Source organism: Panulirus ornatus, chromosome 20, assembly GCF_036320965.1.
Source record: "Panulirus ornatus isolate Po-2019 chromosome 20, ASM3632096v1, whole genome shotgun sequence".
Classification (NCBI taxonomy): domain Eukaryota; kingdom Metazoa; phylum Arthropoda; class Malacostraca; order Decapoda; family Palinuridae; genus Panulirus; species Panulirus ornatus.
In genome coordinates, this window is record NC_092243.1 from 49,281,727 (window position 1) to 49,293,835 (window position 12,109).

The window sequence follows — 12,109 nt, forward strand, 5'->3', positions numbered from 1 at the left end:
CAACACCATCACCAGGTACTGTAGCTGACCTACAGACGGTCATCACCACCACCACCAGGCACTGTAGCTGGCCATACAGACGGTCATCAACACCATCACCAGGTACTATAGCTGACCATACAGACGGTCATCAACACAATCACCAGGTACTGTAGCTAGCTATACAGACGGTCATCAACACCATCAGGTACTGTAGCTGGCCATACAGACGGTCATCACCTCCATCACCAGGTACTGTAGCTGACCATACAGACGGTCATCAGTGCGTAGTATAGGTAGTATAGGTACGGACGGTCAACACCACGTTCGTACCTGTGCCCTGCCACAGAATACATCAGTACTGCTGCGCCTGAGTTAATAACCAGGGAGAGTACAGTCGCTGGTTATTAATATTCTCGGTAATGTAAAACAGAGGAGGGTTGCGCAGACGAGTTCACGACCGCTAGAGAGAGAGAGAGAGAGAGAGAGAGAGAGAGAGAGAGAGAGAGAGAGAGAGAGAGAGAGAGAGAGAGAGAGAGAGAGAGAGAGAGAGGAGTGGCTGAGAGGGGTCGTGTGAGGGGAGGAGATGACTGGGCTGAGAGCGACCCACGGGTCTCCTTCGGGGGTTGGTAGGTGAGGGCGGGTGGCGCGGACATCACTCACACACACACACACAGGGAGGGAGGGAGGCATACAGCCAGGCCACTCACACAGGGAGGGAGGCATACAGCCAGGCCACTCACACAGGGAGGGAGGCATACAGCCAGGCCACTCACACAGGGAGGGAGGCATGCAGCCAGGCCACTCACACAGGGAGGGAGGCATACAGCCAGGCCACTCACACAGGGAGGGAGGCATACAGCCAGGCCTCTCACACAGGGACGGAGGCATGCAGCCAGGCCTCTCACACAGGGAGGGAGGCATGCAGCCAGGCCACTCACACAGGGAGGGAGGCATGCAGCCAGGCCACTCACACAGGGAGGGAGGCATGCAGCCAGGCCACTCACACAGGGAGGGAGGCATACAGCCAGGCCACTCACACAGGGAGGGAGGCATACAGCCAGGCCTCTCACACAGGGACGGAGGCATGCAGCCAGGCCTCTCACACAGGGACGGAGGCATGCAGCCAGGCCACTCACACAGGGAGGGAGGCATACAGCCAGGCCACTCACACAGGGACGGAGGCATGCAGCCAGGCCACTCACACAGGGAGGGAGGCATACAGCCAGGCCACTCACACAGGGAGGGAGGCATACAGCCAGGCCTCTCACACAGGGACGGAGGCATGCAGCCAGGCCTCTCACACAGGGAGGGAGGCATGCAGCCAGGCCTCTCAAACAGGGAGGGAGGCATGCAGCCAGGCCACTCACACAGGGAGGGAGGCATGCAGCCAGGCCACTCACACAGGGAGGGAGGCATACAGTCAGGCCTCTCACACAGGGAGGGAGGGAGTGAGGGAGGGATGCATGCAGCCAGGCCAGGCCAGGCCCAGGTAACAATGCAGTGTCAGAGCCGTCATGCATGGCTGTCATGTTGCTAGGGGGGGGCGGAAGTCAAGGTTAATAAGTCGAGTCATTATGCCAGGTCGTGACGTGGCAACACCGCTCTACACTTAGCCAGGTCGTGACGTTGCAACACCGCTCTACACTTGGACAAGCTAATATGTGACTCGGTTTCTCTCTGAACAACGATCACCTCCAATAATTGTGGGTTTTTATCTTTACCTCCAATAATTGTGGGTTTTTAACTTTACCTCTAATAATTGTGGGTTTTTATCTTTACCTCCAATAATTGTGGGTTTTTATCTTTACCTCCAATAATTGTGGGTTTTTATCTTTACCTACAATAATTATGGGTTTTTATCTTTACCTCCAATAATTGTGGGTTTTTATCTTTACCTCCAATAATTATGGGTTTTTATCTTTACCTCCAATAATTGTGGGTTTTTATCTTTACCTCCAATAATTGTGGGTTTTTATCTTCACCTACAATTATTGTGGGTTTTTATCTTTACCTACAATAATTGTGGGTTTTATCTTTACCTCCAATAATTGTGGGTTTTTATCTTTACCTCCAATAATTGTGGGTTTTTATCTTTACCTCCAATAATTGTGGGTTTTTATCTCTACCGACAATAATTGTGGGTTTTTATCTTTACCTCCAATAATTGTGGGTTTTTATCTATATCTACAATAATTGTGGGTTTTATCTTTACCTCCAATAATTGTGGATTTTCATCTTTACCTACAATAATTGTGGGTTTTTATCTTTACCTACAATAATTGTGGGTTTTTATCTTTACCTACAATAATTGTGGGTTTTTATCTTTACCTACAATAATTGTGGGTTTTTATCTTTACCTCCATTAATTGTGGGTTTTTATCTTCACCTCCAATAATTGTGGGTATTTATCTATACATACAATAATTGTGGGTTTTATCTTCACCTACAATAACTGTGGGTTTTTATCTTTACCTACAATAATTGTGGGCTTTTATCTTTACCTCCAATAATTGTCGGTTTTTATCTCTACCTTCAATAACCGAGTTTTTATCTTTACCTACAATAATTGTGGGTTTTTATCTTCACCTACAATAATTATGGGTTTTTATCTTTACCTACAATAATTGTGGGTTTTATCTTCACCTACAATAACTGTGGGTTTTTATCTTTACCTACAATAACTGTGGGTTTTTATCTTTACCTACAACAACTGCCGGTTTTTATCTTTACCTACAATAATTGTGGGTGTTATCTTCACCTACAATAATTGTGGGTTTTTATCTTTACCTCCAATAATTGCCGATTTTTATCTCTACCTCCAATAACTGAGTTTTTATCTTTACCTACAATAATTGTGGGTTTTTATCTTTACCTACAATAATTGTGGGTTTTTATATAAAACTTCACCTCACACAATCGTGGATATCTATCTTTACCTACAATAATTGCGGGATTTTATCTTTACCTCCAATAATTGTGGGTTTTCATCTTTACCTCAAACAACTGTACGTTTTTATCTTTGCCTACAATTATTATGGGGTTTTATCTTTACTTACAATAATTGTGGGTTTTTATCTTTACCTACAATAATTGTGGGTTTTTATCTTTACCTACAATAATTGTAGATTTTTATCTTACCTCCAATAATTGTGGGTTTTCATCTTTACCTCAAACAATTGTGGGTTTTTATCTTTACCTACAATAATTGTGGGTTTTTATCTTTACCTCCAATAATTGTGAGTTTTGATCTTTACCTCTAATAATTGCGGGTTTTTATCTTTACCTCCAATAATTGCGGGTTTTTATCTTTACCTCCAATAATTGCGGGTTTTTATCTTTACCTACAATAATTGCGGGTTTTTATCTTTACCTACAATAATTGTGGGTTTTTATCTTTACCTACAATAATTGTGGGTTTTTATCTTTACCTCCAATAATTGTGAGTTTTGATCTTTACCTCTAATAATTGCGGGTTTTTATCTTTACCTCCAATAATTGTGGGTTTTTATCTTTACCTCCAATAATTGTGGGTTTTTATCTTTACCTCCAATAATTGTGTTTTTATCTTTACCTCCAATAATTGCGGGTTTTTATCTTTACCTCCAATAATTGTGGGTTTTTATCTTTACCTCCAATAATTGTGGGTTTTTATCTTTACCTCCAATAATTGTGGGTTTTTATCTTTACCTCCAATAATTGCGGGTTTTTATCTTTACCAACAATAATTGCGGGTTTTTATCTTTACCTCCAATAATTGTGGGTTTTTATCTTTACCTCCAATAATTGTGGGTTTTTATCTTTACCTACAATAATTGTGGGTTTTTATCTTTACCTACAATAATTGTGGGTTTTTATCTTTACCTCCAATAATTGCGGGTTTTTATCATTACCTACAATAATTGCGGGTTTTTATCTTTACCTACAATAATTGCGGATCTTTATCTTTAACAAAAACAATTTATGATATTTTTTTTGGTTTGCGATCAGTAATAATCAATTTCTGGGAGTGAGAAGTGATAAATGATTGATCCATATTTACTATGTGTAAGTTGTTACAAGCGAGATAATGTGACAGTGTCAGATAATCATACGTCAGTGATGACTGCACAGGCACTAAGGTAAGTAACGTCATGTCACACAGGAAGGGAAGAGAAATTGTCATGCACAACACTGTGACTGTCAGCCATGCAGCATAGTATGGTACAGCATGGTACGATGTAGCAGCATAATGCTACATGCTGAGTGGACAGGTCATCCTACTGTGTCAGGACTACAGGCTACACTGAGGACTACAGGCTACACTGAGGACTACAGGCTACTTTGAGGACTACAGGCTACACTGAGGACTACAGGCTACGCTGAGGACTACAGGCTAAGCTGAGGACTACAGGTTATACTGAGGACTACACGCTAAGCTGAGGACTACAGGCTACACTGAGGACTACAGGCTACACTGAGGACTACAGGCTACACTGAGGACTATACGCTAAACTGAGGACTACAGGCTATACTGAGGACTACAGGCTACACTGAGGACTACAGGCTATACTGAGGACTATACGCTAAACTGAGGACTACAGGCTACTTTGAGGACTATAGGCTACACTGACGACGCACAGCCTACACTGAGGACTACAAGCTACACTAACGACCTAAAGCCTATATAAAGACTATAGGCTACACTGAGGAATACAGGCTACACTGACGACGTACAGCCTACACCGAGGACTATAAGCTACACAGAACTACAGGCTACATCGAGGACTACAGGCTACACTGACGACTACAGGATATACTGAGGACTATAGGCTACAGTGAGGACTACAGGCAACACCGTAAACTACATGCTACAGTGAGGACTACATGCTACAGTAAGGACTACAGCCTACACTGAGGATTACAGGCTACAGTAAGGTCTACAGGCTACACCGTAGACTACAGGCTATACAAGATACAATTCATCCATGGTCGTGTCTGAGGACCACAATGTAGCCTGCCACACTGTACAGTACACCAGCAAGTGGAGACACTAGTGGACGACCTCCCCCCCCCCCCCTACGAGGGAGTACCAGGTGTACGTCTACCACACATGGTCACCATCACACTGGGGGTCACCACGGGGCAGTACCAGGTGTACGTCTACCACACATGGTCACCATCACACTGGGGGTCACCACGAGGCAGTACCAGGTGTACGTCCATCACACATGGTCACCACCACACTGGGGGTCACCACGAGGCAGCACCAGGTGTACGTCTACCACACATGGTCACCACCACACTGGGGGTCACCACGAGGCAGCACCAGGTGTACGTCTACCACACATGGTCACCATCACACTGGGGGTCACCACGAGGCAGTACCAGGTGTACGTCCATCACACATGGTCACCACCACACTGGGGGTCACCACGAGGCAGCACCAGGTGTACGTCTACCACACATGGTCACCATCACACTGGGGGTCACCACGAGGCAGCACCAGGTGTACGTCCATCACACATGGTCACCACCACACTGGGGGTCACCACGGGGCAGCACCAGGTGTACGTCCATCACACATGGTCACCATCACACTGGGGGTCACCACGAGGCAGCACCAGGTGTACGTCTACCACACATGGTCACCATCACACTGGGGGTCACCACGAGGCAGCACCAGGTGTACGTCTACCACACATGGTCACCATCACACTGGGGGTCAGTGTGATGCAGTACTACGCGCCACAGTACAGGTGACTGTGTGTGTGTGTGTGTGTGTGTGTGTGTGTGTGTGTGTGTGTGTGTGTGTGTGGACTCTTCTCCGTGAGTGTATGTGTTTTCATATTTGTTTTCATATTTCGTATTTAGATCCATCACTCATACTAAACTTCATTATATTGTAAATCTGTTTACCTTTCAGTGCTTTCCCCTATTTTTATACGACTGAAGATGTTGGCGTGGGTAAGCACCCCACACCAAGGGTTGAGGGTGTTGGCGTGGGTAAGCACCCCACACCAAGGGTTGAGGGTGTTGGCGTGGGTAAGCACCCCACACCAAGGGTTGAGGGTGTTGGAGTGGGTAATCACCCCACACCAAGGGTTGAGGGTGTTGGCGTGGGTAAGCACCCCACACCAAGGGTTGAGAGTGTTGGCGTGGGTAAGCATCCCACACCAAGGGTTGAGGATGTTGGCGTGGGTAAGCATCCCACACCAAGGGTTGAGGGTGTTGGCGTGGGTAAGCACACCACACCAAGCGTTGAGGGTGTTGGCGTGGGTAAGCACCCCACACCAAGGGTTGAGGGTGTTGGCGTGGGTAAGCACCCCACATCAAGGGTTAATGGGTGCTGGCGTAGGTAAGCACCCCACACCAAGGGTTGAGGGTGTTGGCGTGGGTAAGCACCCCACACCAAGGGTTGATAGTGTTGGCGTGGGTAAGCACCCCACACCAAGGGTTGAGGGTGTTGGCGTGGGTAAGCACCCCACACCAAGGGTTGAGGATGTTGGCGTGGGTAAGCACCCCACACCAAGGGTTGAGGATGTTGGCGTGGGTAAGCACCGGACACCAAGGGTTGAGGGTGTTGGCGTGGGTAAGCACCCCACACCAAGGGTTGAGGGTGTTGGCGTGGGTAAGCACCCCACACCAAGGGTTGAGGGTGTTGGCGTGGGTAAGCATCCCACACCAAGGGTTGATGGTGTTGGCGTGGGTAAGCACCCCACACCAAGGGTTGAGGATGTTGGTGTAGGTAAGCACCCCACACCAAGGGTTTGAGGGTGCTGGCGATGGTAAGCACCCCACACCAAGGTTGAGGGTGTTGGCGTGGGTAAGCACCCCACACCAAGGGTTGAGGGTGTTGGCGGGGTAAGCACCCCACACCAAGGGTTGAGGGTGTTGGCGTGGGTAAGCACCCCACACCAAGGGTTGAGGGTGTTGGCGTGGGTAAGCACCCCACACCAAGGGTTGAGGTGTTGGCGTGGGTAAGCACCCCACACCAAGGGTTGAGGGTGTTGGCGTGGGTAAGCACCCCACACAAGGGTTGAGGGTGTTGGCGTGGGTAAGCATCCCCACACCAAGGGTTGAGGTGTTGGCGTGGGTAAGCACCCACACCAAGGGTTGAGGTGTTGGCGTGGTAAGCACCCCACACCAAGGGTTGAGGGTGTTGGCGTGGGTAAGCACCCCACACCAAGGGTTGAGGTGTTGGCGTGGGTAAGCACCCCACACCAAGGGTTGAGGGTGTTGGCGTGGGTAAGCACCCCACATCAAGGGTTGAGAGTGTTGGCGTGGGTAAGCACCCCACACCAAGGGTTGAGGGTGTTGGCGTGGGTAAGCACCCCACACCAAGGGTTGAGGGTGTTGGCGTGGGTAAGCACCCCACACCAAGGGTTGAGGGTGTTGGCGTGGGTAAGCACCCACACCAAGGGTTGAGGGTGTTGGCGTGGGTAAGCACCCCACACCAAGGGTTGAGGGTGTTGGCGTGGGTAAGCACCCCACACCAAGGGTTGAGGGTGTTGGCGTGGGTAAGCATCCCACACCAAGGGTTGAGGGTGTTGGCGTGGGTAAGCACCCCACACCAAGGGTTGAGGGTGTTGGCGTGGGTAAGCACCCCACACCAAGGGTTGAGGGTGTTGGCGTGGGTAAGCACCCCACACCAAGGGTTGAGGGTGTTGGCGTGGGTAAGCACCCCACACCAAGGGTTGAGGGTGTTGGCGTGGGTAAGCACCCCACACCAAGGGTTGAGGGTGTTGGCGTGGGTAAGCACCCCACACCAAGGGTTGAGGGTGTTGGCGTGGGTAAGCACCCCACACCAAGGGTTGAGGGTGTTGGCGTGGGTAAGCACCCCACACCAAGGGTTGAGGGTGTTGGCGTGGGTAAGCACCCCACACCAAGGGTTGAGGGTGTTGGCGTGGGTAAGCACCCCACACCAAGGGTTGAGGGTGTTGGCGTGGGTAAGCACCCACACCAAGGGTTGAGGGTGTTGGCGTGGGTAAGCACCCCACACCAAGGGTTGAGGGTGTTGGCGTGGGTAAGCACCCCACACCAAGGGTTGAGGGTGTTGGCGTGGGTAAGCACCCCACACCAAGGGTTGAGGGTGTTGGCGTGGGTAAGCACCCCACACCAAGGGTTGAGGGTGTTGGCGTGGGTAAGCACACCACACCAAGGGTTGAGGGTGTTGGCGTGGGTAAGCACCCCACACCAAGGGTTGAGGGTGTTGGCGTGGGTAAGCACCCCACACCAAGGGTTGAGGGTGTTGGCGTGGGTAAGCACCCCACACCAAGGGTTGAGGGTGTTGGCGTGGGTAAGCACCCCACACCAAGGGTTGAGGGTGTTGGCGTGGGTAAGCACCCCACACCAAGGGTTGAGGGTGTTGGCGTGGGTAAGCACCCCACACCAAGGGTTGAGGGTGTTGGCGTGGGTAAGCATCCCACACCAAGGGTTGAGGGTGTTGGCGTGGGTAAGCACCCCACACCAAGGGTTGAGGGTGTTGGCGTGGGTAAGCACCCCACACCAAGGGTTGAGGGTGTTGGCGTGGGTAAGCACCCCACACCAAGGGTTGAGGGTGTTGGCGTGGGTAAGCACCCCACACCAAGGGTTGAGGGTGTTGGCGTGGGTAAGCATCCCACACCAAGGGTTGAGGGTGTTGGCGTGGGTAAGCACCCACACCAAGGGTTGAGGGTGTTGGCGTGGGTAAGCACCCACACCAAGGGTTGAGGGTGTTGGCGTGGGTAAGCACCCCACACCAAGGGTTGAGGGTGTTGGCGTGGGTAAGCACCCCACACCAAGGGTTGAGGGTGTTGGCGTGGGTAAGCACACCACACCAAGGGTTGAGGGTGTTGGCGTGGGTAAGCACCCACACCAAGGGTTGAGGGTGTTGGCGTGGGTAAGCACCCCACACCAAGCGTTGAGGGTGTTGGCGTGGGTAAGCACACCACACCAAGCGGTTGAGGGTGTTGGCGTGGGTAAGCACACCACACCAAGGCGTTGAGGGTGTTGGCGTGGGTAAGCACCCCACACCAAGGGTTGAGGGTGTTGGCGTGGGTAAGCACACCACACCAAGCGTTGAGGGTGTTGGCGTGGGTAAGCACCCCACACCAAGGGTTGAGGGTGTTGGCGTGGGTAAGCACACCACACCAAGCGTTGAGGGTGTTGGCGTGGGTAAGCATCCCACACCAAGGGTTGAGGGTGTTGGCGTGGGTAAGCACCCCACACCAAGGGTTGAGGGTGTTGGCGTGGGTAAGCACCCCACACCAAGGGTTGAGGGTGTTGGCGTGGGTAAGCACACCACACCAAGCGTTGAGGGTGTTGGCGTGGGTAAGCACCCCACACCAAGGTTTGAGGGTGTTGGCGTGGGTAAGCATCCCACACCAAGGGTTGAGGGTGTTGGCGTGGGTAAGCACCCCACACCAAGGGTTGAGGGTGTTGGCGTGGGTAATCACCCCACACCAAGGGTTGAGGGTGTTGGCGTGGGTAAGCATCCCACACCAAGGGTTGAGGGTGTTAGCGTGGGTAAGCACCCCACACCAAGGGTTGAGGGTGTTGGCGTGGGTAAGCACCCCACACCAAGGGTTGAGGATGTTGGCGTGGGTAAGCACACCACACCAAGCGTTGAGGGAGTTGGCGTGGGTAAGCATCCCACACAAAGGGTTGAGGGTGTTGGCGTGGGTAAGCACCCCCACATCAAGGGTTGAGGGTGTTGGCGTGGGTAAGCACACCACACCAAGCGTTGAGGGTGTTGGCGTGGGTAAGCATCCCACACCAAGGGTTGAGGGTGTTGGCGTGGGTAAGCATCCCACACAAAGGGTTGAGGGTGTTGGCGTGGGTAAGCACCCCACATCAAGGGTTGAGGGTGTTGGCGTGGGTAAGCACACCACACCAAGCGTTGAGGGTGTTGGCGTGGGTAATCACCCCACACCAAGGGTTGAGGGTGTTGGCGTGGGTAAGCATCCCACACAAAGGGTTGAGGGTGTTGGCGTGGGTAAGCACCCCACATCAAGGGTTGAGGGTGTTGGCGTGGGTAAGCACACCACACCAAGCGTTGAGGGTGTTGGCGTGGGTAAGCATCCCACACCAAGGTTTGAGGGTGTTGGCGTGGGTAAGCATCCCACACCAAGGGTTGAGGGTGTTGGCGTGGGTAAGCACCCCACACCAAGGGTTGAGGGTGTTGGCGTGGGTAAGCACCCCACATCAAGGGTTGAGGGTGTTGGCGTGGGTAAGCACACCACACCAAGCGTTGAGGGTGTTGGCGTGGGTAAACATCCCACACCAAGGGTTGAGGGTGTTGGCGTGGGTAAGCACCCCACACCAAGGGTTGAGGGTGTTGGCGTGGGTAAGCACCCCACACCAAGGGTTGAGGGTGTTGGCGTGGGTAAGCACCCCACACCAAGAGTTGAGGGTGTTGGCGTGGGTAAGCATCCCACACCAAGGGTTGAGGGTGTTGGCGTGGGTAAGCATCCCACACCAAGGGTTGAGGGTGTTGGCGTGGGTAAGCACCCCACACCAAGGGTTGAGGGTGTTGGCGTCGGTAAGCACCCCACACCAAGGGTTGAGGGTGTTGGTGTGGGTAGCCCCGTCAAGGGATGCCGTGGCAGATACTACACTGGCATGTCTTCTTGTTATTCTGATGTCACACGTCATGCCTGCCTTAACCGGCTGCTCTTACGACACCCACCACCGCACGAACTGGCTTCCTTCTTGTTATTCCCGACGGCAAATGTTCAAGCAGAAATGTTATGTTCTTCGTCATAACGGTGGGCGGGGCGTGGAGGGCAGGAGGGGGGCGTGGCCAGCATGACGTATTGACCTATCATGGCCGTGTCCACCATGTGGCGCCACTATGAGGATCAACCATCATGACACATCTTATCCTACATGGCAATATACACACCCCCAGCCTGGCCACACTGTATCCCCTGGTGTCTGGCAGCAGTACACACCCCCAGCCTGGCCACACTGTATCCCTGGTGTCTGGCAGCAGTACACACCCCCAGCCTGGCCACACTGTACCCTGGTGCTGGCAGCAGTACACACCCCCCAGCCCTGGCCCACACTGATACCCCTGGCTGTCCTGGCATGCAGTACACACCCCCAGCCTGGCCACACGTACCCCTGGTGCCTGGCAGCAGTACACACCCCCAGCCTGGCCACACTGTACCCCTGGTGTCTGGCAGGCAGTACACACCCAGCCTGGCCACACTGTACCCCTGGTGTCTGGCAGCAGTACACACCCCCCAGCCTGGGCCACACTGTACTCCCTGGTGTCTGGCAGCAGTACACACCCCCTAGCCTGGCCACACTGTACCCCTGGTGTCTGGCAGCAGTACCACCCCCAGCTGGCCACACAGTACCCCTGGTGCCTGGCCGCAGTACACACCCCCAGCCTGGCCCCACACCCCAGCTGGGTGTCTGGCAGCAGTACACACCCCCAGCCTTGGCCACACTGTACCCCTGGTGTCTGGCAGCAGTACACACCCCCAGCATTGGCCCACACTGTACCCCTGGTGTCTGGCAGCAGTACACACCCCCAGCCTGGCCACACTGTACCCCTGGTGCCTGGCAGCAGTACACACCCCCAGCCTGGCCACACTGTACCCCTGGTGTCTGGCAGCAGTACACACCCCCAGCCTGGCCACACTGTATCCCTGGTGTCTGGCAGCAGTACACACCCCCCAGCCTGGCCACACTGTACCCCTGGGGTCTGGCAGCAGTACACACCCCCCAGCCTGGCCACACTGTACCCTGGGTGTCTGGCAGCAGTACACACCCCAGCTTGGCCACACTGTACCCCTGGTGTCTGGCAGCAGTACACACCCCCAGCCTGGGCCACACTGTACCCCTGGTGCCTGGCAGCAGTACACACCCCCCAGCCTGGCCACACTGTACCCCTGGTGTCTGGCAGCAGCTACACACACCCCCAGCCTGGCCCACACTGTACCCCTGGTGTCTGGCAGCAGTACACACCCCTAGCCTGGCCACACTGTACCCCTGGTGCCTGGCAGCAGTACACACCCCCAGCCTGGCCACACTGTACCCCTGGTGTCTGGCAGCAGTACACACCCCCAGCCTGGCCACACTGTACCCCTGGTGTCTGGCAGCAGTACACACCCCCCAGCCTGGCCACACTGTACCCCTGGTGTCTGGCAGCAGTACACAC